The following is a 26809-nucleotide window of genomic DNA, read 5'->3' as shown; positions in this document are numbered from 1 at the left end:
GTCATGATTTTGTAGATTTCGTGCTCTTCTTGGCAAATTCAAGATAGAAAACAACGAAAATCGGCGAGAAATCGTTGTTTTGCATCGAAATATGCAGTTTTCTCTAAGAATTTTGATGATTTTGTGCAGAATTCTGCTGTTTTCTTGCAATTCAGCCGTTGAATCTTGGTAAAAAGTCATGATTTTGTAGATTTCGTGCTCTTCTTTGCGAATTCGAGCCAGAAAACAACGAAAATCGGCGAGAAATCGTCGTTTTGCATCCAAATATGCGGTTTTCTGTAAGAATTTTGATGATTTCGTGCAGAATTCTGCTGTTTTCTTGCAATTCAGCCGTAGAATCTTGGTAAAAAGTGTTGATTTTGTAGATTTCGTGCTCTTCTTTGCGAATTCAAGCCAGAAAACAACGAAAATCGGCGAGAAATCGTTGTTTTGCATCGAAATATGCGGTTTTCTGTAAGAATTTTGATGATTTCGTGCAGAATTCTGCTGTTTTCTTGCAATTCAGCCGTTGAATCTTGGTAAAAAGTCATGATTTTGTAGATTTCGTGCTCTTCTTTGCGAATTCAAGCCAGAAAACAACGAAAATCGGCGAGAAATCGTCGTTTTGCATCGAAAAATGCGGTTTTCTGTAAGAATTTTGATGATTTCGTGCAGAATTCTGCTGTTTTCTTGCAATTCAGCCGTTGAATTTTGGTAAAAAGTCATGATTTTGTAGATTTCGTGCTCTTCTTTGCGAATTCAAGCCAGAAAACAACGAAAATCGGCGAGAAATCGTCGTTTTGCATCGAAATATGCGGTTTTCTCTAAGAATTTTGACGATTTCGTGCAGAATTCTGCTGTTTTCTTGCAATTCAGCCGTTGAATCTTGGTAAAAAGTCATGATTTTGTAGATTTCGTGTTCTTTGCGAATTCAAGATAGAAAACTTCGAAAATCAGCGAGAAATCGTCGTTTTGCATCGAAAAATGTGGTTTTCTCTAAGAATTTGGATGATTTCGTGCAGAATTCTGCTGTTTTCTTGCAATTCAGCCATTGAATCTTGGTAAAAAGTCATGATTTTGTAGATTTCGTGCTCTTCTTTGCAAATTCATGCCAGAAAACAACGAAGATCGGCGAGAAATCGTCGTTTTGCATCGAAATATGCGGTTTTCTGTAAGAATTTTGAAGATTTTGTGCAGAATTCTGCTGTTTTCTTGCAATTCAGCCGTTGAATCTTGGTAAAAAGTCATGATTTTGTAGATTTCGTTTTCTTCTTTGGGAATTCAAGCCAGAAAACAACGAAAATCGGCGAGAAATCGTCGTTTTGCATCGAAATATGCGGTTTTCTGTAAGAATTTTGATGATTCCGTGCAGAATTCTGCTGTTTTCTTGTAATTCAGCCGTTGAATCTAGGTAAAAAGTCATGATTTTGTAGATTTCGTGCTCTTCTTGGCGAAATCAAGATAGAAAACAACGAAAATCGGCGAGAAATCGTTGTTTTGCATCGAAATATGCGGTTTTCTGTAAGAATTTTTTCAGCCGTTGAATCTTAATAAAAAGTCATGATTTTGTAGATTTCGTGCTCTTCTTTGCGAATTCAAGCCAGAAAACCACGAAAATCGGCGAGAAATCGTCGTTTTGCATCGAAATATGCGGTTTTCTCTAAGAATTTTGATGATTTCGTGCAGAATTCTGCTGTTTTCTTGCAATTCAGCCGTTGAATCTTGGTAAAAAGTGATGATTTTGTTGATTTCGTGCTCTTTTTGCGAATTCAAGCCAGAAAACAACGAAAATCGGCGAGAAATCGTCGTTTTGCATCGAAATATGCGGTTTTCTCTAAGAATTGATTTCGTGCAGAATTCTGCTGTTTTCTTGCAATTCAGCCGTTGAATCTTGGTAAAAAGTCATGATTTTGTAGATTTCGTGCTCTTCTTTGCGAATTCAAGCCAGAAAACAACGAAAATCGGCGAGAAATCGTCGTTTTGCATCGAAATATGCGGTTTTCTCTAAGAATCTTGATGATTTCGTGCAGAATTCTGCTGTTTTCTTGCAATTCAACCGTTGAATCTTGGTAAAAAGTCATGATTTTGTAGATTTCGTGCTCTTCTTTGCGAATTCAAGCCAGAAAACAACGAAAATCGGCGAGAAATCGTCGTTTTGCATCGAAATATGCGGTTTTCTGTAAGAATTTTGATGATTTCGTGCAGAATTCTGCTGTTTTCTTGCAATTCAGCCGTTGAATCTAGGTAAAAAGTCATGATTTTGTAGATTTCGTGCTCTTCTTGGCGAAATCAAGATAGAAAACAACGAAAATCGGCGAGAAATCGTTGTTTTGCATCGAAATATGCGGTTTTCTGTAAGAATTTTTTCAGCCGTTGAATCTTAATAAAAAGTCATGATTTTGTAGATTTCGTGCTCTTCTTTGCGAATTCAAGCCAGAAAACCACGAAAATCGGCGAGAAATCGTCGTTTTGCATCGAAATATGCGGTTTTCTCTAAGAATTTTGATGATTTCGTGCAGAATTCTGCTGTTTTCTTGCAATTCAGCCGTTGAATCTTGGTAAAAAGTGATGATTTTGTTGATTTCGTGCTCTTTTTGCGAATTCAAGCCAGAAAACAACGAAAATCGGCGAGAAATCGTCGTTTTGCATCGAAATATGCGGTTTTCTCTAAGAATTGATTTCGTGCAGAATTCTGCTGTTTTCTTGCAATTCAGCCGTTGAATCTTGGTAAAAAGTCATGATTTTGTAGATTTCGTGCTCTTCTTTGCGAATTCAAGCCAGAAAACAACGAAAATCGGCGAGAAATCGTCGTTTTGCATCGAAATATGCGGTTTTCTCTAAGAATCTTGATGATTTCGTGCAGAATTCTGCTGTTTTCTTGCAATTCAACCGTTGAATCTTGGTAAAAAGTCATGATTTTGTAGATTTCGTGCTCTTCTTTGCGAATTCAAGCCAGAAAACAACGAAAATCGGCGAGAAATCGTCGTTTTGCATCGAAATATGCGGTTTTCTGTAAGAATTTTGATGATTTCGTGCAGAATTCTGCTGTTTTCTTGCAATTCAGCCGTAGAATCTTGGTAAAAAGTGATGATTTTGTAGATTTCGTGCTCTTCTTTGCGAATTCAAGCCAGAAAACAACGAAAATCGGCGAGAAATCGTTGTTTTGCATCGAAATATGCGGTTTTCTGTAAGAATTTTGATGATTTCGTACAGAATTCTGCTGTTTTCTTGCAATTCAGCCGTTGAATCTTGGTAAAAAGTCATGATTTTGTAGATTTCGTGCTCTTCTTTGCGAATTCAAGCCAGAAAACAACGAAAATCGCCGAGAAATCGTCGTTTTGCATCGAAATATGCGGTTTTCTGTAAGAATTTTGATGATTTCGTGCAGAATTCTGCTGTTTTCTTGCAATTCAGCCGTTGAATCTTGGTAAAAAGTCATGATTTTGTAGATTTCGTGCTCTTCTTTGCGAATTCAAGCCAGAAAACAACGAAAATCGGCGAGAAATCGTCGTTTTGCATCGAAATATGCGGTTTTCTCTAAGAATTTTGACGATTTCGTGCAGAGTTCTGCTGTTTTCTTGCAATTCAGCCGTTGAATCTTGGTAAAAAGTCATGATTTTGTAGATTTCGTGCTCTTCTTTGCGAATTCAAGCCAGAAAACAACGAAAATCGGCGAGAAATCGTCGTTTTGCATCGAAATATGCAGTTTTCTCTAAGAATTTTGACGATTTCGTGCAGAATTCTGCTGTTTTCTTGTAGTTTTTAGCCGTTGAATCTTGGTAAAAAGTCATGATTTTGTAGATTTCGTGCTCTTCTTTGCGAATTCAAGCCAGAAAACAACGAAAATCGGCGAGAAATCGACGTTTTGCATCGAAAAATGCGGTTTTCTGTAAGAATTTTGATGATTTCGTGCAGAATTCTGCTGTTTTCTTGCGATTCAGCCGTTGCATCTTGGTAAAAAGTTATGATTTTGTAGATTTCGTGCTCTTCTTTGCGAATTCAAGCCAGAAAACAACGAAAATCGGCGAGAAAATGTCGTTTTGCATCGAAATATGCGGTTTTCTGTAAGAATTTTGATGATTTCGTGCAGAATTCTGCTGTTTTCTTGCAATTCAGCCGTTGAATCTTGGTAAAAAGTCATGATTTTGTAGATTTCGTGCTCTTCTTTGCGAATTCAAGCCAGAAAACAACGAAAATCGGCGAGAAATCGTCGTTTTGCATCGAAATATGCGGTTTTCTCTAAGAATTTTGACGATTTCGTGCAGAGTTCTGCTGTTTTCTTGCAATTCAGCCGTTGAATCTTGGTAAAAAGTCATGATTTTGTAGATTTCGTGCTCTTCTTTGCGAATTCAAGCCAGAAAACAACGAAAATCGGCGAGAAATCGTCGTTTTGCATCGAAATATGCAGTTTTCTGTAAGAATTTTGACGATTTCGTGCAGAATTCTGCTGTTTTCTTGTAGTTTTCAGCCGTTGAATCTTGGTAAAAAGTCATGATTTTGTAGATTTCGTGCTCTTCTTTGCGAATTCATGCCAGAAAACAACGAAAATCGGCGAGAAATCGTCGTTTTGCATCGAAATATGCGGTTTTCTGTAAGAATTTTGATGATTTCGTGCAGAATTCTGCTGTTTTCTTGCAATTCAGCCGTTGAGTATTGGTAAAAAGTCATGATTTTGTAGATTTCGTGCTCTTCTTTGCGAATTCAAGCCAGAAAACAACGAAAATCGGCGAGAAATCGACGTTTTGCATCGAAAAATGCGGTTTTCTGTAAGAATTTTGATGATTTCGTGCAGAATTCTGCTGTTTTCTTGCGATTCAGCCGTTGAATCTTGGAAAAAAGTTATGATTTTGTAGATTTCGTGCTCTTCTTTGCGAATTCAAGCCAGAAAACAACGAAAATCGGCGAGAAATCGTCGTTTTGCATCGAAATATGCGGTTTTCTGTAAGAATTTTGATGATTTCGTGCAGAATTCTGCTGTTTTCTTGCAATTCAGCTGTTGAATCTTGGTAAAAAGTCATGATTTTGTAGATTTCGTGCTCTTCTTTGCGAATTCAAGCCAGAAAACAACGAAAATCGGCGAGAAATCGTCGTTTTGCATCGAAATATGCGGTTTTCTCTAAGAATTTTGATGATTTCGTGCAGAATTCTGCTGTTTTCTTGCAATTCAGCCGTTGAATCTTGGTAAAAAGTCATGATTTTGTAGATTTCGTGCTCTTCTTTGCGAATTCATGCCAGAAAACAACGAAAATCGGCGAGAAATCGTCGTTTTGCATCGAAATATGCGGTTTTCTGTAAGAATTTTGATGATTTCGTGCAGAATTCTGCTGTTTTCTTGCAATTCAGCTGTTGAATCTTGGTAAAAAGTCATGATTTTGTAGATTTCGTGCTCTTCATTGCGAATTCAAGCCAGAAAACAACGAAAATCGGCGAGAAATCGTCGTTTTGCATCGAAATATGCGGTTTTCTGTAAGAATTTTGATGATTTCGTGCAGAATTCTGCTGTTTTCTTGCAATTCAGCCGTTGAATCTTGGTAAAAAGTCATGATTCTGTAGATTTCGTGCTCTTCTTTGCGAATTCATGCCAGAAAACAACGAAAATCGGCGAGAAATCGTCGTTTTGCATCGAAATATGCGGTTTTCTGTAAGAATTTTGATGATTTCGTGCAGAATTCTGCTGTTTTCTTGCAATTCAGCTGTTGAATATTGGTAAAAAGTCATGATTTTGTAGATTTCGTGCTCTTCATTGCGAATTCAAGCCAGAAAACAACGAAAATCGGCGAGAAATCGTCGTTTTGCATCGAAATATGCGGTTTTCTCTAACAATCTTGATGATTTCGTGCAGAATTCTGCTGTTTTCTTGCAATTCAACCGTTGAATCTTGGTAAAAAGTCATGATTTTGTAGATTTCGTGCTCTTCTTTGCGAATTCAAGCCAGAAAACAACGAAAATCGGGGAGAAATCGTCGTTTTGCATCGAAATATGCGGTTTTCTGTAAGAATTTTGATGATTTCGTGCAGAATTCTGCTGTTTTCTTGCAATTCAGCCGTTGAATCTATGTAAAAAGTCATGATTTTGTAGATTTCGTGCTCTTCTTGGCGAATTCAAGATAGAAAACAACGAAAATCGGCGAGAAATCGTTGTTTTGCATCGAAATATGCGGTTTTCTGTAAGAATTTTGATGATTTCGTGCAGAATTTTGCTGTTTTCTTGCAATTCAGCCGTTCAATCTAGGTAAAAAGTCATGATTTTGTAGATTTCGTGCTCTTCTTGGCGAATTCAAGATAGAAAACAACGAAAATCGGCGAGAAATCGTTGTTTTGCATCGAAATATGCAGTTTTCTCTAAGAATTTTGATGATTTCGTGCAGAATTCTGCTGTTTTCTTGCAATTCAGCCGTAGAATCTTGGAAAAAAGTGATGATTTTGTAGATTTCGTGCTCTTCTTTGCGAATTCAAGCCAGAAAACAACGAAAATCGGCGAGAAATCGTCGTTTTGCTTCGAAATATGCGGTTTTCTCTAAGAATTTTGACGATTTCGTGCAGAATTCTGCTGTTTACTTGCAATTCAGCCGTTGAATCTTGGTAAAAAGTCATGATTTTGTAGATTTCGTGCTCTTCTTTGCGAATTCAAGATAGAAAACAACGAAAATCAGCGAGAAATCGTCGTTTTGCATCGAAATATGCGGTTTTCTCTAAGAATTTTGATGATTTCGTGCAGAATTCTGCTGTTTTCTTGCAATTCAGCAGTTGAATCTTGGTAAAAAGTCATGATTTTGTAGATTTCGTGCTCTTCTTTGCAAATTCATGCCAGAAAACAACGAAAATCCCCGAGAAATCGTCGTTTTGCATCGAAATATGCGGTTTTCTGTAAGAATTTTGATGATTTCGTGCAGAATTCTGCTGTTTTCTTGCAATTCAGCCGTTGAATCTTGGTAAAAAGTCATGATTTTGTAGATTTTGTGCTCTTCTTATCAAATTCAAGCCAGAAAACAACGAAAATCGGCGAGAAATCGTCGTTTTGCATCGAAATATACTATTTTCTGTAAGAATTTTGATGATTTCGTGCAGAATTCTGCTGTTTTCTTGCAATTCAGCCGTTGAATCTAGGTAAAAAGTCATGATTTTATAGATTTCGTGCTCTTCTTGGCGAATTCAAGATAGAAAACAACGAAAATCGGCGAGAAATCGTTGTTTTGCATCGAAATATGCGGTTTTCTGTAAGAATTTTGAATATTTCGTGCAGAATTCTGCTGTTTTCTTGCAATTCAGCCGTTGAATCTTGGTAAAAAGTCATGATTTTGTAGATTTCGTGCTCTTCTTTGCGAATTCAAGCCAGAAAACAACGAAACTCGGCGAGAAATCGTCGTTTTGCATCGAAATATGCGGTTTTCTGTAAGAATTTTGATGATTTCGTGCAGAATTCTGCTGTTTTCTTGCAATTCAGCCGTAGAATCTTGGTAAAAAGTGATGATTTTGTAGATTTCGTGCTCTTCTTTGCGAATTCAAGCCAGAAAACAACGAAAATCGACGAGAAATCGTTGTTTTGCATCGAAATATGCGGTTTTCTGTAAGAATTTTGATGATTTCGTGCAGAATTCTGCTGTTTTCTTGCAATTCAGCCGTTGAATCTTGGTAAAAAGTCATGATTTTGTAGATTTCGTGCTTTTCTTTGCGAATTCAAGCCAGAAAACAACGAAAATCGGCGAGAAATCGTCGTTTTGCATCGAAATATGCGGTTTTCTGTAAGAATTTTGATGATTTCGTGCAGAATTCTGCTGTTTTCTTGCAATTCAGCCGTTGAATCTTGGTAAAAAGTGATGATTTTGTAGATTGCGTGCTCTTCTTTGGGAATTCAAGCCAGAAAACAACGAAAATCGGCGAGAAATCGTCGTTTTGCATCGAAATATGCGGTTTTCTGTAAGAATTTTGATGATTTCGTGCAGAATTCTGCTGTTTTCTTGTAATTCAGCCGTTGAGTCTAGGTAAAAAGTCATGATTTTGTAAATTTTGTGCTCTTCTTGGCGAATTCAAGCCAGAAAACAACGAAAATCGGCGAGAAATCGTCGTTTTGCATCGAAATATGCGGTTTTCTGTAAGAATTTTGATGATTTCGTGCAGAATTCTGCTGTTTTCTTGCAATTCAGCCGTTGAATCTATGTAAAAAGTCATGATTTTGTAGATTTCGTGCTCTTCTTGGCAAATTCAAGATAGAAAACAACGAAAATCGGCGAGAAATCGTTGTTTTGCATCGAAATATGCAGTTTTCTCTAAGAATTTTGATGATTTCGTGCAGAATTCTGCTGTTTTCTTGCAATTCAGCCGTTGAATCTTGGTAAAAAGTCATGATTTTGTAGATTTCGTGCTCTTCGTTGCGAATTCGAGCCAGAAAACAACGAAAATCGGCGAGAAATCGTCGTTTTGCATCGAAATATGCGGTTTTCTGTAAGAATTTTGATGATTTCGTGCAGAATTCTGCTGTTTTCTTGCAATTCAGCCGTAGAATCTTGGTAAAAAGTGATGATTTTGTAGATTTCGTGCTCTTCTTTGCGAATTCAAGCCAGAAAACAACGAAAATCGGCGAGAAATCGTTGTTTTGCATCGAAATATGCGGTTTTCTGTAAGAATTTTGATGATTTCGTGCAGAATTCTGCTGTTTTCTTGCAATTCAGCCGTTGAATCTTGGTAAAAAGTCATGATTTTGTAGATTTCGTGCTCTTCTTTGCGAATTCAAGCCAGAAAACAACGAAAATCGGCGAGAAATCGTCGTTTTGCATCGAAAAATGCGGTTTTCTGTAAGAATTTTGATGATTTCGTGCAGAATTCTGCTGTTTTCTTGCAATTCAGCCGTTGAATCTTGGTAAAAAGTCATGATTTTGTAGATTTCGTGCTCTTCTTTGCGAATTCAAGCCAGAAAACAACGAAAATCGGCGAGAAATCGTCGTTTTGCATCGAAATATGCGGTTTTCTCTAAGAATTTTGACGATTTCGTGCAGAATTCTGCTGTTTTCTTGCAATTCAGCCGTTGAATCTTGGTAAAAAGTCATGATTTTGTAGATTTCGTGTTCTTTGCGAATTCAAGATAGAAAACAACGAAAATCAGCGAGAAATCGTCGTTTTGCATCGAAAAATGCGGTTTTCTCTAAGAATTTGGATGATTTCGTGCAGAATTCTGCTGTTTTCTTGCAATTCAGCCATTGAATCTTGGTAAAAAGTCATGATTTTGTAGATTTCGTGCTCTTCTTTGCAAATTCATGCCAGAAAACAACGAAGATCGGCGAGAAATCGTCGTTTTGCATCGAAATATGCGGTTTTCTGTAAGAATTTTTAAGATTTTGTGCAGAATTCTGCTGTTTTCTTGCAATTCAGCCGTTGAATCTTGGTAAAAAGTTATGATTTTGTAGATTTCGTTTTCTTCTTTGGGAATTCAAGCCAGAAAACAACGAAAATCGGCGAGAAATCGTCGTTTTGCATCGAAATATGCGGTTTTCTGTAAGAATTTTGATGATTCCGTGCAGAATTCTGCTGTTTTCTTGTAATTCAGCCGTTGAATCTAGGTAAAAAGTCATGATTTTGTAGATTTCGTGCTCTTCTTGGCGAAATCAAGATAGAAAACAACGAAAATCGGCGAGAAATCGTTGTTTTGCATCGAAATATGCGGTTTTCTGTAAGAATTTTTTCAGCCGTTGAATCTTAATAAAAAGTCATGATTTTGTAGATTTCGTGCTCTTCTTTGCGAATTCAAGCCAGAAAACCACGAAAATCGGCGAGAAATCGTCGTTTTGCATCGAAATATGCGGTTTTCTCTAAGAATTTTGATGATTTCGTGCAGAATTCTGCTGTTTTCTTGCAATTCAGCCGTTGAATCTTGGTAAAAAGTGATGATTTTGTTGATTTCGTGCTCTTTTTGCGAATTCAAGCCAGAAAACAACGAAAATCGGCGAGAAATCGTCGTTTTGCATCGAAATATGCGGTTTTCTCTAAGAATTGATTTCGTGCAGAATTCTGCTGTTTTCTTGCAATTCAGCCGTTGAATCTTGGTAAAAAGTCATGATTTTGTAGATTTCGTGCTCTTCTTTGCGAATTCAAGCCAGAAAACAACGAAAATCGGCGAGAAATCGTCGTTTTGCATCGAAATATGCGGTTTTCTGTAAGAATTTTGATGATTTCGTGCAGAATTCTGCTGTTTTCTTGCAATTCAGCCGTAGAATCTTGGTAAAAAGTGATGATTTTGTAGATTTCGTGCTCTTCTTTGCGAATTCAAGCCAGAAAACAACGAAAATCGGCGAGAAATCGTTGTTTTGCATCGAAATATGCGGTTTTCTGTAAGAATTTTGATGATTTCGAACAGAATTCTGCTGTTTTCTTGCAATTCAGCCGTTGAATCTTGGTAAAAAGTCATGATTTTGTAGATTTCGTGCTCTTCTTTGCGAATTCAAGCCAGAAAACAACGAAAATCGGCGAGAAATCGTCGTTTTGCATCGAAATATGCGGTTTTCTGTAAGAATTTTGATGATTTCGTGCAGAATTCTGCTGTTTTCTTGCAATTCAGCTGTAGAATCTTGGTAAAAAGTGATGATTTTTTAGATTTCGTGCTCTTCTTTGCGAATTCAAGCCAGAAAACAACGAAAATCGGCGATAAATCGTTGTTTTGCATCGAAATATGCGGTTTTCTGTAAGAATTTTGATGATTTCGTGCAGAATTCTGCTGTTTTCTTGCAATTCAGCCGTTGAATCTTGGTAAAAAGTCATGATTTTGTAGATTTCGTGCTCTTCTTTGCGAATTCAAGCCAGAAAACAACGAAAATCGGCGAGAAATCGACGTTTTGCATCGAAAAATGCGGTTTTCTGTAAGAATTTTGATGATTTCGTGCAGAATTCTGCTGTTTTCTTGCGATTCAGCCGTTGAATCTTGGTAAAAAGTTATGATTTTGTAGATTTCGTGCTCTTCTTTGCGAATTCAAGCCAGAAAACAACGAAAATCGGCGAGAAATCGTCGTTTTGCATCGAAATATGCGGTTTTCTGTAAGAATTTTGATGATTTCGTGCAGAATTCTGCTGTTTTCTTGCAATTCAGCCGTTGAATCTTGGTAAAAAGTCATGATTTTGTAGATTTCGTGCTCTTCTTTGCGAATTCAAGCCAGAAAACAACGAAAATCGGCGAGAAATCGTCGTTTTGCATCGAAATATGCGGTTTTCTCTAAGAATTTTGACGATTTCGTGCAGAGTTCTGCTGTTTTCTTGCAATTCAGCCGTTGAATCTTGGTAAAAAGTCATGATTTTGTAGATTTCGTGCTCTTCTTTGCGAATTCAAGCCAGAAAACAACGAAAATCGGCGAGAAATCGTCGTTTTGCATCGAAATATGCAGTTTTCTCTAAGAATTTTGACGATTTCGTGCAGAATTCTGCTGTTTTCTTGTAATTCAGCCGTTGAATCTTGGTAAAAAGTCATGATTTTGTAGATTTCGTGCTCTTCTTTGCGAATTCATGCCAGAAAACAACGAAAATCGGCGAGAAATCGTCGTTTTGCATCGAAATATGCGGTTTTCTGTAAGAATTTTGATGATTTCGTGCAGAATTCTGCTGTTTTCTTGCAATTCAGCCGTTGAATATTGGTAAAAAGTCATGATTTTGTAGATTTCGTGCTCTTCTTTGCGAATTCAAGCCAGAAAACAACGAAAATCGGCGAGAAATCGACGTTTTGCATCGAAAAATGCGGTTTTCTGTAAGAATTTTGATGATTTCGTGCAGAATTCTGCTGTTTTCTTGCGATTCAGCCGTTGAATCTTGGTAAAAAGTTATGATTTTGTAGATTTCGTGCTCTTCTTTGCGAATTCAAGCCAGAAAACAACGAAAATCGGCGAGAAATCGTCGTTTTGCATCGAAATATGCGGTTTTCTGTAAGAATTTTGATGATTTCGTGCAGAATTCTGCTGTTTTCTTGCAATTCAGCCGTTGAATCTTGGTAAAAAGTCATGATTTTGTAGATTTCGTGCTCTTCTTTGCAAATTCAAGCCAGAAAACAACGAAAATCGGCGAGAAATCGTCGTTTTGCATCGAAATATGCGGTTTTCTCTAAGAATTTTGATGATTTCGTGCAGAATTCTGCTGTTTTCTTGCAATTCATCCGTTGAATCTATGTAAAAAGTCATGATTTTGTAGATTTCGTGCTCTTCTTGGCGAATTCAAGATAGAAAACAACGAAAATCGGCGAGAAATCGTTGTTTTGCATCGAAATATGCGGTTTTCTGTAAGAATTTTGATGATTTCGTGCAGAATTTTGCTGTTTTCTTGCAATTCAGCCGTTCAATCTAGGTAAAAAGTCATGATTTTGTAGATTTCGTGCTCGTCTTGGCGAATTCAAGATAGAAAACAACGAAAATCGGCGAGAAAACGTTGTTTTGCATCGAAATATGCAGTTTTCTCTAAGAATTTTGATGATTTCGTGCAGAATTCTGCTGTTTTCTTGCAATTCAGCCGTAGAATCTTGGAAAAAAGTGATGATTTTGTAGATTTCGTGCTCTTCTTTGCGAATTCAAGCCAAAAAACAACGAAAATCGGCGAGAAATCGTTGTTTTGCATCGAAATATGCGGTTTTCTGTAAGAATTTTGATGATTTCGTGCAGAATTCTGCTGTTTTCTTGCAATTCAGCCGTTGAATCTTGGTAAAAAGTCATGATTTTGTAGATTTCGTGCTCTTCTTTGCGAATTCAAGCCAGAAAACAACGAAAATCGGCGAGAAATTGTTGTTTTGCATCGAAATATGCGGTTTTCTGTAAGAATTTTGATGATTTCGTGCAGAATTTTGCTGTTTTCTTGCAATTCAGCCGTTGAATCTTGGTAAAAAGTCATGATTTTGTAGATTTCGTGCTCTTCTTTGCTAATTCAAGCCAGAAAACAACGAAAATCGGCGAGAAATCGTCGTTTTGCATCGAAAAATGCGGTTTTCTGTAAGAATTTTGATGATTTCGTGCAGAATTCTGCTGTTTTCTTGCAATTCAGGCGTTGAATCTTGGTAAAAAGTCATGATTTTGTAGATTTCGTGCTCTTCTTTGCGAATTCAAGCCAGAAAACAACGAAAATCGGCGAGAAATAATCATTTTGCATCGAAAAATGCGGTTTTCTCTAAGAATTTTGATGATTTCGTGCAGAATTCTGCTGTTTTCTTGCAATTCAGCCGTTGAATCTTGGTAAAAAGTCATGATTTTGTAGATTTCGTGCTCTTCTTTGCGAATTCAAGCCAGAAAACAACGAAAATCGGCGAGAAATCGTCGTTTTGCATCGAAATATGAGTTTTTTTTTTAAATTTTGAAGATTTCGTGCAGAATTCTGCTGTTTTCTTGCAATTCAGCCGTAGAATCTTGGTAAAAAGTGATGATTTTGTAGATTTTGTGCTCTTCTTTGCGAATTCAAGCCAGAAAACAACGAAAATCGGCGAGAAATCGTTGTTTTGCATCGAAATATGCGGTTTTCTGTAAGAATTTTGATGATTTCGAGCAGAATTCTGTTGTTTTCTTGCAATTCAGCCGTTGAATCTTGGTAAAAAGTCATGATTTTGTAGATTTCGTGCTCTTCTTTGCGAATTCAAGCCAAAAAAAGAACGAAAATCGGCGAGAAATCGTCGTTTTGCATCGAAATATGCAATTTTCTGTAAGAATTTTGATGATTTCGTGCAGAATTCTGCTGTTTTCTTGCAATTCAGCCGTTGAATCTTGGTAAAAAGTGATGATTTTGTAGATTTCGTGCTCTTCTTGGCGAATTCAAGATAGAAAACAACGAAAATCGGCGAGAAATCGTTGTTTTGCATCGAAATATGCAGTTTTCTCTAAGAATTTTGATGATTTCGTGCAGAATTCTGCTGTTTTCTTGCAATTCAGCCGTTGAATCTTGGTAAAAAATCATGATTTTGTAGATTTCGTGCTCTTCTTTGCGAATTCAAGCCAGAAAATCGTCGTTTTGCATCGAAATATGCGGTTTTCTGTAAGAATTTTGATGATTTCGTGCAGAATTCTGCTGTTTTCTTGCAATTCAGCCGTTGAATCTTGGTAAAAGTCAAGATTTTGTAGATTTCGTGCTATTCTTTGCGAATTCAAGCCAGAAAACAACGAAAATCGGCGAGAAATCGTCGTTTTGCATCGAAATATGCGGTTTTCTGTAAGAATTTTGATGATTTCGTGCAGAATTCTGGTGTTTTCTTGCAATTCAGCCGTTGAATCTTGGTAAAAAGTCATAATTTTGTAGATTTCGTGCTCTTCTTTGCGAATTCAAGCCAGAAAACAACGAAAATCGGCGAGAAATCGTCGTTTTGCATCGAAATATGCGGTTTTCTGTAAGAATTTTGATGATTTCGTGCAGAATTCTGCTGTTTTCTTGCAATTCAGCCGTTGAATCTATGTAAAAAGTCATGATTTTGTAGATTTCGTGCTCTTCTTGGCGAATTCAAGATTGAAAACAACGAAAATCGGCGAGAAATCGTTGTTTTGCATCGAAATATGCGGTTTTCTGTAAGAATTTTGATGATTTCGTGCAGAATTCTGCTGTTTTCTTGCAATTCAGCCGTTCAATCTAGGTAAAAAGTCATGATTTTGTAGATTTCGTGCTCTTCTTGGCGAACTCAAGATAGAAAACAACGAAAATCGGCGAGAAATCGTTGTTTTGCATCGAAATATGCGGTTTTCTGTAAGAATTTTGATGATTTCGTGCAGAATTTTGCTGTTTTCTTGCAATTCAGCCGTTCAATCTAGGTAAAAAGTCATGATTTTGTAGATTTCGTGCTCTTCTTGGCGAATTCAAGATAGAAAACAACGAAAATCGGCGAGAAATCGTTGTTTTGCATCGAAATATGCAGTTTTCTCTAAGAATTTTGATGATTTCGTGCAGAATTCTGCTGTTTTCTTGCAATTCAGCCGTAGAATCTTGGTAAAAAGTGATGATTTTGTAGATTTCGTGCTCTTCTTTGCGAATTCAAGCCAGAAAACAACGAAAATCGGCGAAAAATCGTCGTTTTGCATCGAAATATGCGGTTTTCTGTAAGAATTTTGATGATTTCGTGCAGAATTCTGCTGTTTTCTTGCAATTCAGCCGTTGAATCTTGGTAAAAAGTCATGATTTTGTAGATTTCGTGCTCTTCTTTGCGAATTCAAGCCAGAAAGGAACGAAAATCGGCGAGAAATCGTCGTTTTGCATCGAAATATGCGATTTTCTGTAGGAATTTTGATGATTTCGTGCAGAATTCTGCTGTTTTCTTGCAATTCAGCCGTTGAATCTTGGTAATAAGTCATGATTTTTTAGATTTCGTGCTCTTCTTTGCGAATTCAAGCCAGAAAACAACGAAAATCGGCGAGAAATAATCGTTTTGCATCGAAATATGCGGTTTTCTGTAAGAATTTTGATGATTTCGTGCAGAATTCTGCTGTTTTCTTGCAATTCAGCCGTTGAATCTTGGTAAAAAGTCATGATTTTGTAGATTTCGTTCTCTTCTTTGGGAATTCAAGCCAGAAAACAACGAAAATCGGCGAGAAATCGTCGTTTTGCATCGAAATATGCGGTTTTCTGTAAGAATTTTGATGATTTCGTGCAGAATTCTGCTGTTTTCTTGTAATTCAGCCGTTGAATCTAGGTAAAAAGTCATGATTTTGTAGATTTCGTGCACTTCTTGGCGAATTCAAGATTGAAAACAACGAAAATCGGCGAGAAATCGTTGTTTTGGTTCTAAATATGCGGTTTTCTGTAAGAATTTTTTCAGCCGTTGAATCTTAATAAAAAGTCATGATTTTGTAGATTTCGTTCTCTTCTTTGGGAATTCAAGCCAGAAAACAACGAAAATCGGCGAGAAATCGTCGTTTTGCATCGAAATATGCGGTTTTCTGTAAGAATTTTGATGATTTCGTGCAGAATTCTGCTGTTTTCTTGCAATTCAGCCGTTGAATCTATGTAAAAGTCATGATTTTGTAGATTTCGTGCTCTTCTTTGCGAATTCAAGATAGAAAACAACGAAAATCAGCGAGAAATCGTCGATTTGCATCGAAATATGCGGTTTTCTCTAAGAATTTTGATGATTTCGTGCAGAATTCTGCTGTTTTCTTGCAATTCAGCCGTTGAATCTTGGTAAAAAGTCATGATTTTGTAGATTTCGTTCTCTTCTTTGGGAATTCAAGCCAGAAAACAACGAAAATTGGCGAGAAATCGTCGTTTTGCATCGAAATATGCGGTTTTCTGTAAGAATTTTGATGATTTCGTGCAGAATTCTGCTGTTTTCTTGCAATTCAGCCGTTGAATCTATGTAAAAGTCATGATTTTGTAGATTTCGTGCTCTTCTTTGCGAATTCAAGATAGAAAACAACGAAAATCAGCGAGAAATCGTCGATTTGCATGGAAATATGCAGTTTTCTCTAAGAATTTTGATGATTTCGTGCAGAATTCTGCTGTTTTCTTGCAATTCAGATGTTGAATCTTGGTAAAAAGTCATGATTTTGTAGATTTCGTGCTCTTCTTTGCGAATTCAAGCCAGAAAACAACGAAAATCGGCGAGAAATCGTTGTTTTGCATCGAAATATGCGGTTTTCTGTAAGAATTTTGATGATTTCGTGCAGAATTTTGCTGTTTTCTTGCAATTCAGCCGTTCAATCTAGGTAAAAAGTCATGATTTTGTAGATTTCGTGCTCTTCTTGGCGAATTCAAGATGGAAAACAACGAAAATCGGCGAGAAATCGTTGTTTTGCATCGAAATATGCAGTTTTCTCTAAGAATTTTGATGATTTCGTGCAGAATTCTGCTGTTTTCTTGCAATTCAGATGTTGAATCTTGGTAAAAAGTGATGATTTTGTAGATTTCGTGCTCTTCTTGGCGAATTCAAGATAGAAAACAACGAAAATCGGCGAGAAATCGTTGTTTTGCATCGAAATATGCAGTTTTCTCTAAGAATTTTGATGATTTCGTGCAGAATTCTGCTGTTTTCTTGCAATTCAGATGTTGAATCTTGGTAAAAAGTCCTGATTTTGTAGATTTCGTGCTCTTCTTTGCGAATTCAAGCCAGAAAACAACGAAAATCGTCGAGAAATCGTTGTTTTGCATCGAAATATGCGGTTTTCTGTAAGAATTTTGATGATTTCGTGCAGAATTCTGCTGTTTTCTTGCAATTCAGGCGTTGAATCTTGGTAAAAAGTCATGATTTTGTAGATTTCGTGCTCTTCTTTGCGAATTCAAGCCAGAAAACAACGAAAATCGGCGAGAAATCGTCGTCTTGCATCGAAAAATGCGGTTTTCTGTAAGAATTTTGATGATTTCGTGCAGAATTCTGCTGTTTTCTTGCAATTCAGCCGTTGAATCTTGGTAAAAAGTCAAGATTTTGTAGATTTCGTGCTATTCTTTGCGAATTCAAGCCAGAAAACAACGAAAATCGGCGAGAAATCGTCGTTTTGCATCGAAATATGCGGTTTTCTGTCAGAATTTTGAAGATTTCGTGCAGAATTCTGCTGTTTTCTTGCAATTCAGCCGTTGAATCTTGGTAAAAAGTCATGATTTTGTAGATTTCGTGCTCTTCTTTGCAAATTCAAGCCAGAAAAGAACGAAAATCGGCGAGAAATCGTCGTTTTGCATCGAAATATGCGATTTTCTGTAAGAATTTTGATGATTTCGTGCAGAATTCTGCTGTTTTCTTGCAATTCAGCCGTTGAATCTTGGTAATAAGTCATGATTTTGTAGATTTCGTGCTCTTCTTTGCGAATTCAAGCCAGAAAACAACGAAAATCGGCGAAAAATCGTTGTTTTGCATCGAAATATGCGGTTTTCTGTAAGAATTTTGATGATTTCGTGCAGAATTTTGCTGTTTTCTTGCAATTCAGCCGTTCAATCTAGGTAAAAAGTCATGATTTTGTAGATTTCGTGCTCTTCTTGGCGAATTCAAGATAGAAAACAACGAAAATCGGCGAGAAATCGTTGTTTTGCAACGAAATATGCAGTTTTCTCTAAGAATTTTGATGATTTCGTGCAGAATTCTGCTGTTTTCTTGCAATTCAGATGTTGAATCTTGGTAAAAAGTCATGATTTTGTAGATTTCGTGCTCTTCTTTGCGAATTCAAGCCAGAAAACAAAGAAAATCAGCGAGAAATCGTCGTTTTGCATCGAAATATGGTTTTCTGTAAGAATTTTGATGATTTCGTGCAAAATTTTGCTGTTTTCTTGCAATTCAGCCGTTGAATCTATGTAAAAAGTCATGATTTTGTAGATTTCGTGCTCTTCTTGGCGAATTCAAGATAGAAAACAACGAAAATCGGCGAGAAATCGTTGTTTTGCATCGAAATATGCGGTTTTCTGTAAGAATTTTGATGATTTCGTGCAGAATTTTGCTGTTTTCTTGCAATTCAGCCGTTCAATCTAGGTAAAAAGTCATGATTTTGTAGATTTCGTGCTCTTCTTGGCGAATTCAAGATAGAAAACAACGAAAATCGGCGAGAAATCGTTGTTTTGCATCGAAATATGCAGTTTTCTCTAAGAATTTTGATGATTTCGTGCAGAATTCTGCTGTTTTCTTGCAATTCAGCCGTAGAATCTTGGTAAAAAGTGATGATTTTGTAGATTTCGTGCTCTTCTTTGCGCGAATTCAAGCCAGAAAACAACGAAAATCGGCGAGAAATCGTTGTTTTGCATCGAAATATGCGGTTTTCTGTAAGAATTTTGATGATTTCGTGCAGAATTCTGCTGTTTTCTTGCAATTCAGCCGTTGAATCTTGGTAAAAAGTCATGATTTTGTAGATTTCGTGCTCTTCTTTGCGAATTCAAGCCAGAAAACAACGAAAATCGGCGAGAAATCGTTGTTTTGCATCGAAATATGCGGTTTTCTGTAAGAATTTTGATGATTTCGTGCAGAATTCTGCTGTTTTCTTGCAATTCAGCCGTTGAATCTTGGTAAAAAGTCATGATTTTGTAGATTTCGTGCTCTTCTTTGCGAATTCAAGCCAGAAAACAACGAAAATCGGCGAGAAATCGTCGGTTTGCATCGAAATATGCGGTTTTCTGTAAGAATTTTGATGATTTCGTGCAGAATTCTGCTGTTTTCTTGCAATTCAGCCGTTGAATCTTGGTAAAAAGTCATGATTTTGTAGATTTTGTGCTCTTCTTTGCGAATTCAAGCCAGAAAACAACGAAAATCGGCGAGAAATAATCATTTTGCATCGAAAAATGCGGTTTTCTCTAAGAATTTTGATGATTTCGTGCAGAATTCTGCTGTTTTCTTGCAATTCAGCCGTTGAATCTTGGTAATAAGTCATGATTTTGTAGATTTCGTGCTCTTCTTTGCGAATTCAAGCCAGAAAACAACGAAAATCGGCGAAAAATCGTTGTTTTGCATCGAAATATGCGGTTTTCTGTAAGAATTTTGATGATTTCGTGCAGAATTTTGCTGTTTTCTTGCAATTCAGCCGTTCAATCTAGGTAAAAAGTCATGATTTTGTAGATTTCGTGCTCTTCTTGGCGAATTCAAGATAGAAAACAACGAAAATCGGCGAGAAATCGTTGTTTTGCAACGAAATATGCAGTTTTCTCTAAGAATTTTGATGATTTCGTGCAGAATTCTGCTGTTTTCTTGCAATTCAGATGTTGAATCTTGGTAAAAAGTCATGATTTTGTAGATTTCGTGCTCTTCTTTGCGAATTCAAGCCAGAAAACAAAGAAAATCAGCGAGAAATCGTCGTTTTGCATCGAAATATGGTTTTCTGTAAGAATTTTGATGATTTCGTGCAAAATTTTGCTGTTTTCTTGCAATTCAGCCGTTGAATCTATGTAAAAAGTCATGATTTTGTAGATTTCGTGCTCTTCTTGGCGAATTCAAGCCAGAAAAGAACGAAAATCGGCGAGAAATCGTCGTTTTGCATCGAAATATGCGATTTTCTGTAAGAATTTTGATGATTTCGTGCAGAATTCTGCTGTTTTCTTGCAATTCAGCCGTTGAATCTTGGTAAAAAGTCATGATTTTGTAGATTTCGTGCTCTTCTTTGCGAATTCAAGCCAGAAAACAACGAAAATCGGTGAGAAATAATCGTTTTGCATCGAAATATGCGGTTTTCTGTAAGAATTTTGATGATTTCGTGCAGAATTCTGCTGTTTTCTTGCAATTCAGCCGTTGAATCTTGGTAAAAAGTCATGATTTTGTAGATTTCGTGCTCTTCTTTGCGAATTCAAGCCAGAAAACAACGAAAATCGGCGAGAAATCGTCGGTTTGCATCGAAATATGCGGTTTTCTGTTAGAATTTTGATGATTTCGTGCAGAATTCTGCTGTTTTCTTGCAATTCAGCCGTTGAATCTTGGTAAAAAGTCATGATTTTGTAGATTTCGTGCTCTTCTTTGCGAATTCAAGCCAGAAAAGAACGAAAATCGGCGAGAAATCGTCGTTTTGCATCGAAATATGCGATTTTCTGTAAGAATTTTGATGATTTCGTGCAGAATTCTGCTGTTTTCTTGCAATTCAGCCGTTGAATCTTGCTAATAAGTCATGATTTTGTAAATTTCGTGCTCTTCTTTGCGAATTCAAGCCAGAAAACAACGAAAATCGGCGAGAAATAATCGTTTTGCATCGAAAAATGCGGTTTTCTGTAAGAATTTTGATGATTTCGTGCAGAATTCTGCTGTTTTCTTGCAATTCAGAAGTTGAATCTTTGTAAAAAGTCATGATTTTGTAGATTTCGTGCTCTTCTTTGCGAATTTAAGCCAGAAAACCACGAAAATCGGCGAGAAATCGTCGTTTTGCATCGAAATATGCGGTTTTCTCTAAGAATTTTGATGATTTCGTGCAGAATTCTGCTGTTTTCTTGCAATTCAGCCGTTGAATCTTGGTAAAAAGTGATGATTTTGTAGATTTCGTGCTCTTCTTTGCGAATTCAAGCCAGAAAACAACGAAAATCGGCGAGAAATCGTCGTTTTGCATCGAAATATGCGGTTTTCTCTAAGAATTTTGACGATTTCGTGCAGAATTCTGCTGTTTTCTTGCAATTCAGCCGTTGAATCTTCGTAAAAAGTCATGATTTTGTAGATTTCGTGCTCTTCTTTGCGAATTCAAGCCAGAAAACAACGAAAATCGGCGAGAAATCGTCGTTTTGCATCGAAAAATGCGGTTTTCTGTAAGAATTTTGATGATTTCGTGCAGAATTCTGCTGTTTTCTTGCAATTCAGCCGTTGAATCTTGGTAATAAGTCATGATTTTGTAGATTTCGTGCTATTCTTTGCGAATTCAAGCCAGAAAACAACAAAAATCGGCGAGAAATCGTTGTTTTGCATCGAAATATGCGGTTTTCTGTAAGAATTTTGATGATTTCGTGCAGAATTCTGCTGTTTTCTTGCAATTCAGCCGTTGAATCTTGGTAAAAAGTCATAATTTTGTAGATTTCGTGCTCTTCTTTGCGAATTCAAGCCAGAAAACAACGAAAATCGGCGAGAAATCGTCGTTTTGCATCGAAATATGCGATTTTCTGTAAGAATTTTGATTAATTCGTGCAGAATTCTGCTGTTTTCTTGCAATTCAGCCGTTGAATCTTGGTAATAAGTCATGATTTTGTAGATTTCGTGCTCTTCTTTGCAAATTCAAGCCAGAAAACAACGAAAATCGGCGAGAAATAATCGTTTTGCATCGAAATATGCGGTTTTCTGTAAGAATTTTGATGATTTCGTGCAGAATTCTGCTGTTTTCGTGCAATTCAGCCGTTGAATCTTGGTAAAAAGTCATGATTTTGTAGATTTCGTGCTCTTCTTTGCGAATTTAAGCCAGAAAACCACGAAAATCGGCGAGAAATCGTCGTTTTGCATCGAAATATGCGGTTTTCTCTAAGAATTTTGATGATTTCGTGCAGAATTCTGCTGTTTTCTTGCAATTCAGCCGTTGAATCTTGGTAAAAAGTGATGATTTTGTAGATTTCGTGCTCTTCTTTGCGAATTCAAGCCAGAAAACAACGAAAATCGGCGAGAAATCGTCGTTTTGCATCGAAATATGCGGTTTTCTCTAAGAATTTTGACGATTTCGTGCAGAATTCTGCTGTTTTCTTGCAATTCAGCCGTTGAATCTTGGTAAAAAGTCATGATTTTGTAGATTTCGTGCTCTTCTTTGCGAATTCAAGCCAGAAAACAACGAAAATCGGCGAGAAATCGTCGTTTTGCATCGTAAAATGCGGTTTTCTGTAAGAATTTTGATGATTTCGTGCAGAATTCTGCTGTTTTCTTGCAATTCAGCCGTTGAATCTTGGTAAAAAGTCATGATTTTGTAGATTTCGTGCTCTTCTTTGCGAATTCAAGCCAGAAAACAACGAAACTCGGCGAGAAATCGTCGTTTTGCATCGAAATATGCGATTTTCTGTAAGAATTTTGATGATTTCGTGCAGAATTCTGCTGTTTTCTTGCAATTCAGCCGTTGAATCTTGGTAATAAGTCATGATTTTGTAGATTTCGTGCTATTCTTTGCGAATTGAAGCCAGAAAACAACAAAAATCGGCGAGAAATCGTTGTTTTGCATCGAAATATGCGGTTTTCTGTAAGAATTTTGATGATTTCGTGCAGAATTCTGCTGTTTTCTTGCAATTCAGCCGTTGAATCTTGGTAAAAAGTCATGATTTTGTAGATTTCGTGCTCTTCTTTGCGAATTCAAGCCAGAAAACCACGAAAATCGGCGAGAAATCGTCGTTTTGCATCGAAATATGCGGTTTTCTCTAAGAATTTTGATGATTTCGTGCAGAATTCTGCTGTTTTCTTGCAATTCAGCCGTTGAATCTTTGTAAAAAGTGATGATTTTGTAGATTTCGTGCTCTTCTTTGCGAATTCAAGCCAGAAAACAACGAAAATCGGCGAGAAATCGTCGTTTTGCATCGAAATATGCGGTTTTCTCTAAGAATTTTGATGATTTCGTGCAGAATTCTGCTGTTTTCTTGCAATTCAGCCGTTGAATTTTGGTAAAATGTCATGATTTTGTAGATTTCGTGCTCTTCTTTGCGAATTCAAGATAGAAAACAACGAAAATCAGCGAGAAATCGTCGTTTTGCATCGAAATATGCGGTTTTCTCTAAGAATTTTGATGATTTCGTGCAGAATTCTGCTGTTTTCTTGCAATTCAGCCGTTGAATTTTGGTAAATTGTCATGATTTTGTAGATTTCGTGCTCTTCTTGGCGAATTCATGATAGAAAACAACGAAAATCGGCGAGAAATCGTTGTTTTGCATCGAAATATGCAGTTTTCTCTAAGAATTTTGATGATTTCGTGCAGAATTCTGCTGTTTTCTTGCAATTCAGCCGTTGAATCTTGATAAAAAGTCATGATTTTGTAGATTTCGTGCTCTTCTTTGCGAATTCAAGCCAGAAAACAACGAAAATCCGCGAGAAATCGTCGTTTTGCATCGAAATATGCGGTTTGCTGTAAGAATTTTGATGATTTCGTGCAGAATTCTGCTGTTTTCTTGCAATTCAGCCGTAGAATCTTGGTAAAAAGTGATGATTTTGTAGATTTCGTGCTCTTCTTTGCGAATTCAAGCCAGAAAACAACAAAAATCGGCGAGAAATCGTTGTTTTGCATCGAAATATGCGGTTTTCTGTAAGAATTTTGATGATTTCGTGCAGAATTCTGCTGTTTTCTTGCAATTCAGCTGTTGAATCTTGGTAAAAAGTCATGATTTTGTAGATTTCGTGCTCTTCTTTGCGAATTCAAGCCAGAAAACAACGAAAATCGGCGAGAAATCGTCGTTTTGCATCGAAATATGCGATTTTCTGTAAGAATTTTGATTAATTCGTGCAGAATTCTGCTGTTTTCTTGCAATTCAGCCGTTGAATCTTGGTAATAAGTCATGATTTTGTAGATTTCGTGCTCTTCTTTGCGAATTCAAGCCAGAAAACAACGAAAATCGGCGAGAAATAATCGTTTTGCATCGAAATATGCGGTTTTCTGTAAGAATTTTGATGATTTCGTGCAGAATTCTGCTGTTTTCTTGCAATTCAGCCGTTGAATTTTGGTAAAAAGTCATGATTTTGTAGATTTCGTGCTCTTCTTTGCGAATTTAAGCCAGAAAACCACGAAAATCGGCGAGAAATCGTCGTTTTGCATCGAAATATGCGGTTTTCTCTAAGAATTTTGATGATTTCGTGCAGAATTCTGCTGTTTTCTTGCAATTCAGCCGTTGAATCTTGGTAAAAAGTGATGATTTTGTGGATTTCGTGCTCTTCTTTGCGAATTCAAGCCAGAAAACAACGAAAATCGGCGAGAAATCGTCGTTTTGCATCGAAATATGCGGTTTTCTCTAAGAATTTTGACGATTTCGTGCAGAATTCTGCTGTTTTCTTGCAATTCAGCCGTTGAATCTTGGTAAAAAGTCATGATTTTGTAGATTTCGTGCTCTTCTTTGCGAATTCAAGCCAGAAAACAACGAAAATCGGCGAGAAATCGTCGTTTTGCATCGAAATATGCGATTTTCTGTAAGAATTTTGATGATTTCGTGCAGAATTCCGCTGTTTTCTTGCAATTCAGCCGTTGAATCTTGGTAATAAGTCATGATTTTGTAGATTTCGTGCTATTCTTTGCGAATTCAAGCCAGAAAACAACAAAAATCGGCGAGAAATCGTTGTTTTGCATCGAAATATGCGGTTTTCTGTAAGAATTTTGATGATTTCGTGCAGAATTCTGCTGTTTTCTTGCAATTCAGCCGTTGAATCTTGGTAAAAAGTCATGATTTTGTAGATTTCGTGCTCTTCTTTGCGAATTCAAGCCAGAAAACAACGAAAATCGGCGAGAAATCGTCGTTTTGCATCGAAAAATGCGGTTTTCTGTAAGAATTTTGATGATTTCGTGCAGAATTCTGCTGTTTTCTTGCAATTCAGCCGTTGAATCTAGGTAAAAAGTCATGATTTTGTAGATTTCGTGCTCTTCTTGGCGAATTCAAGATACAAAACAACGAAAATCGGCGAGAAATCGTTGTTTTGCATCGAAATATGCAGTTTTCTCTAAGAATTTTGATGATTTCGTGCAGAATTCTGCTGTTTTCTTGCAATTCAGCCGTTGAATCTTGGTAAAAAGTGATGATTTTGTAGATTTCGTGCTCTTCTTTGCGAATTCAAGCCAGAAAACAACAAAAATCGGCGAGAAATCGTTGTTTTGCATCGAAATATGCGGTTTTCTGTAAGAATTTTGATGATTTCGTGCAGAATTCTGCTGTTTTCTTGCAAATCAGCCGTTGAATCTTGGTAAAAAGTCATGATTTAGTAGATTTCGTGCTCTTCTTTGCGAATTCAAGCCAGAAAACAACAAAAATCGGCGAGAAATCGTTGTTTTGCATCGAAATATGCGGTTTTCTGTAAGAATTTTGATGATTTCGTGCAGAATTCTGCTGTTTTCTTGCAATTCAGCCGTTGAATCTTGGTAAAAAGTCATGATTTAGTAGATTTCGTGCTCTTCTTTGCGAATTCAAGCCAGAAAACAACGAAAATCGGCGAGAAATCGTCGTTTTGCATCGAAAAATGCGGTTTTCTCTAAGAATTTTGATGATTTCGTGCAGAATTCTGCTGTTTTCTTGCAATTCAGCCGTTGAATCTTGGTAAAAAGTGATGATTTTGTAGATTTTGTGCTCTTCTTTGCGAATTCAAGCCAGAAAACAACGGAAACCGGCGAGAAATCGTCGTTTTGCATCGAAATATGCGGTTTTCTCTAAGAATTTTGACGATTTCGTGCAGAATTCTGCTGTTTTCTTGCAATTCAGCCGTTGAATCTTGGTAAAAAGTCTTGATTTTGTAGATTTCGTGCTCTTCTTTGCGAATTCAAGATAGAAAACAACGAAAATCGGCGAGAAATCGTCGTTTTGCATCGAAAAATGCGGTTTTCTGTAAGAATTTTGATGATTTCGTGCAGAATTCTGCTGTTTTCTTGCAATTCAGCCGTTGAATCTTGGTAAAAAGTCAAGATTTTGTAGATTTCGTGCTCTTCTTTGCGAATTCAAGCCAGAAAACAACGAAAATCGGCGAGAAATCGTCGTTTTGCATCGAAATATGCGATTTTCTGTAAGAATTTTGATGATTTCGTGCAGAATTCTGCTGTTTTCTTGCAATTCAGCCGTTGAATCTTGGTAAAAAGTCATGATTTTGTAGATTTCGTGCTCTTCTTTGCGAATTTAAGCCAGAAAACCACGAAAATCGGCGAGAAATCGTCGTTTTGCATCGAAATATGCGGTTTTCTCTAAGAATTTTGATGATTTCGTGCAGAATTCTGCTGTTTTCTTGCAATTCAGCCGTTGAATCTTGGTAAAAAGTGATGATTTTGTAGATTTCGTGCTCTTCTTTGCGAATTCAAGCCAGAAAACAACAAAAATCGGCGAGAAATCGTGGTTTTGCATCGAAATATGCGGTTTTCTGTAAGAATTTTGATGATTTCGTGCAGAATTCTGCTGTTTTCTTGCAATTCAGCCGTTGAATCTTGGTAAAAAGTCATGATTTTGTAGATTTCGTGCTCTTCTTTGCGAATTCAAGCCATAAAACAACGAAAATCGGCGAGAAATCGTCGTTTTGCATCGAAATATGCGGTTTTCTGTAAGAATTTTGATGATTTCGTGCAGAATTCTGCTGTTTTCTTGCAATTCAGCCGTTGAATCTTGGTAAAAAGTCATGATTTTGTAGATTTCGTGCTCTTCTTTGCGAATTTAAGCCAGAAAACCACGAAAATCGGCGAGAAATCGTCGTTTTGCATCGAAATATGCAGTTTTCTCTAAGAATTTTGATGATTTCGTGCAGAATTCTGCTGTTTTCTTGCAATTCAGCCGTTGAATCTTGGTAAAAAGTGATGATTTTGTAGATTTCGTGCTCTTCTTTGCGAATTCAAGCCAGA

Source organism: Gnatocerus cornutus, unplaced genomic scaffold, assembly GCF_029298725.1.
Source record: "Gnatocerus cornutus isolate USDA-ARS CGAHR unplaced genomic scaffold, icGnaCorn1.1 ctg00000026.1, whole genome shotgun sequence".
Taxonomy (NCBI): Eukaryota; Metazoa; Arthropoda; class Insecta; order Coleoptera; family Tenebrionidae; genus Gnatocerus; species Gnatocerus cornutus.
This window is presented reverse-complemented; position numbering follows the sequence as displayed.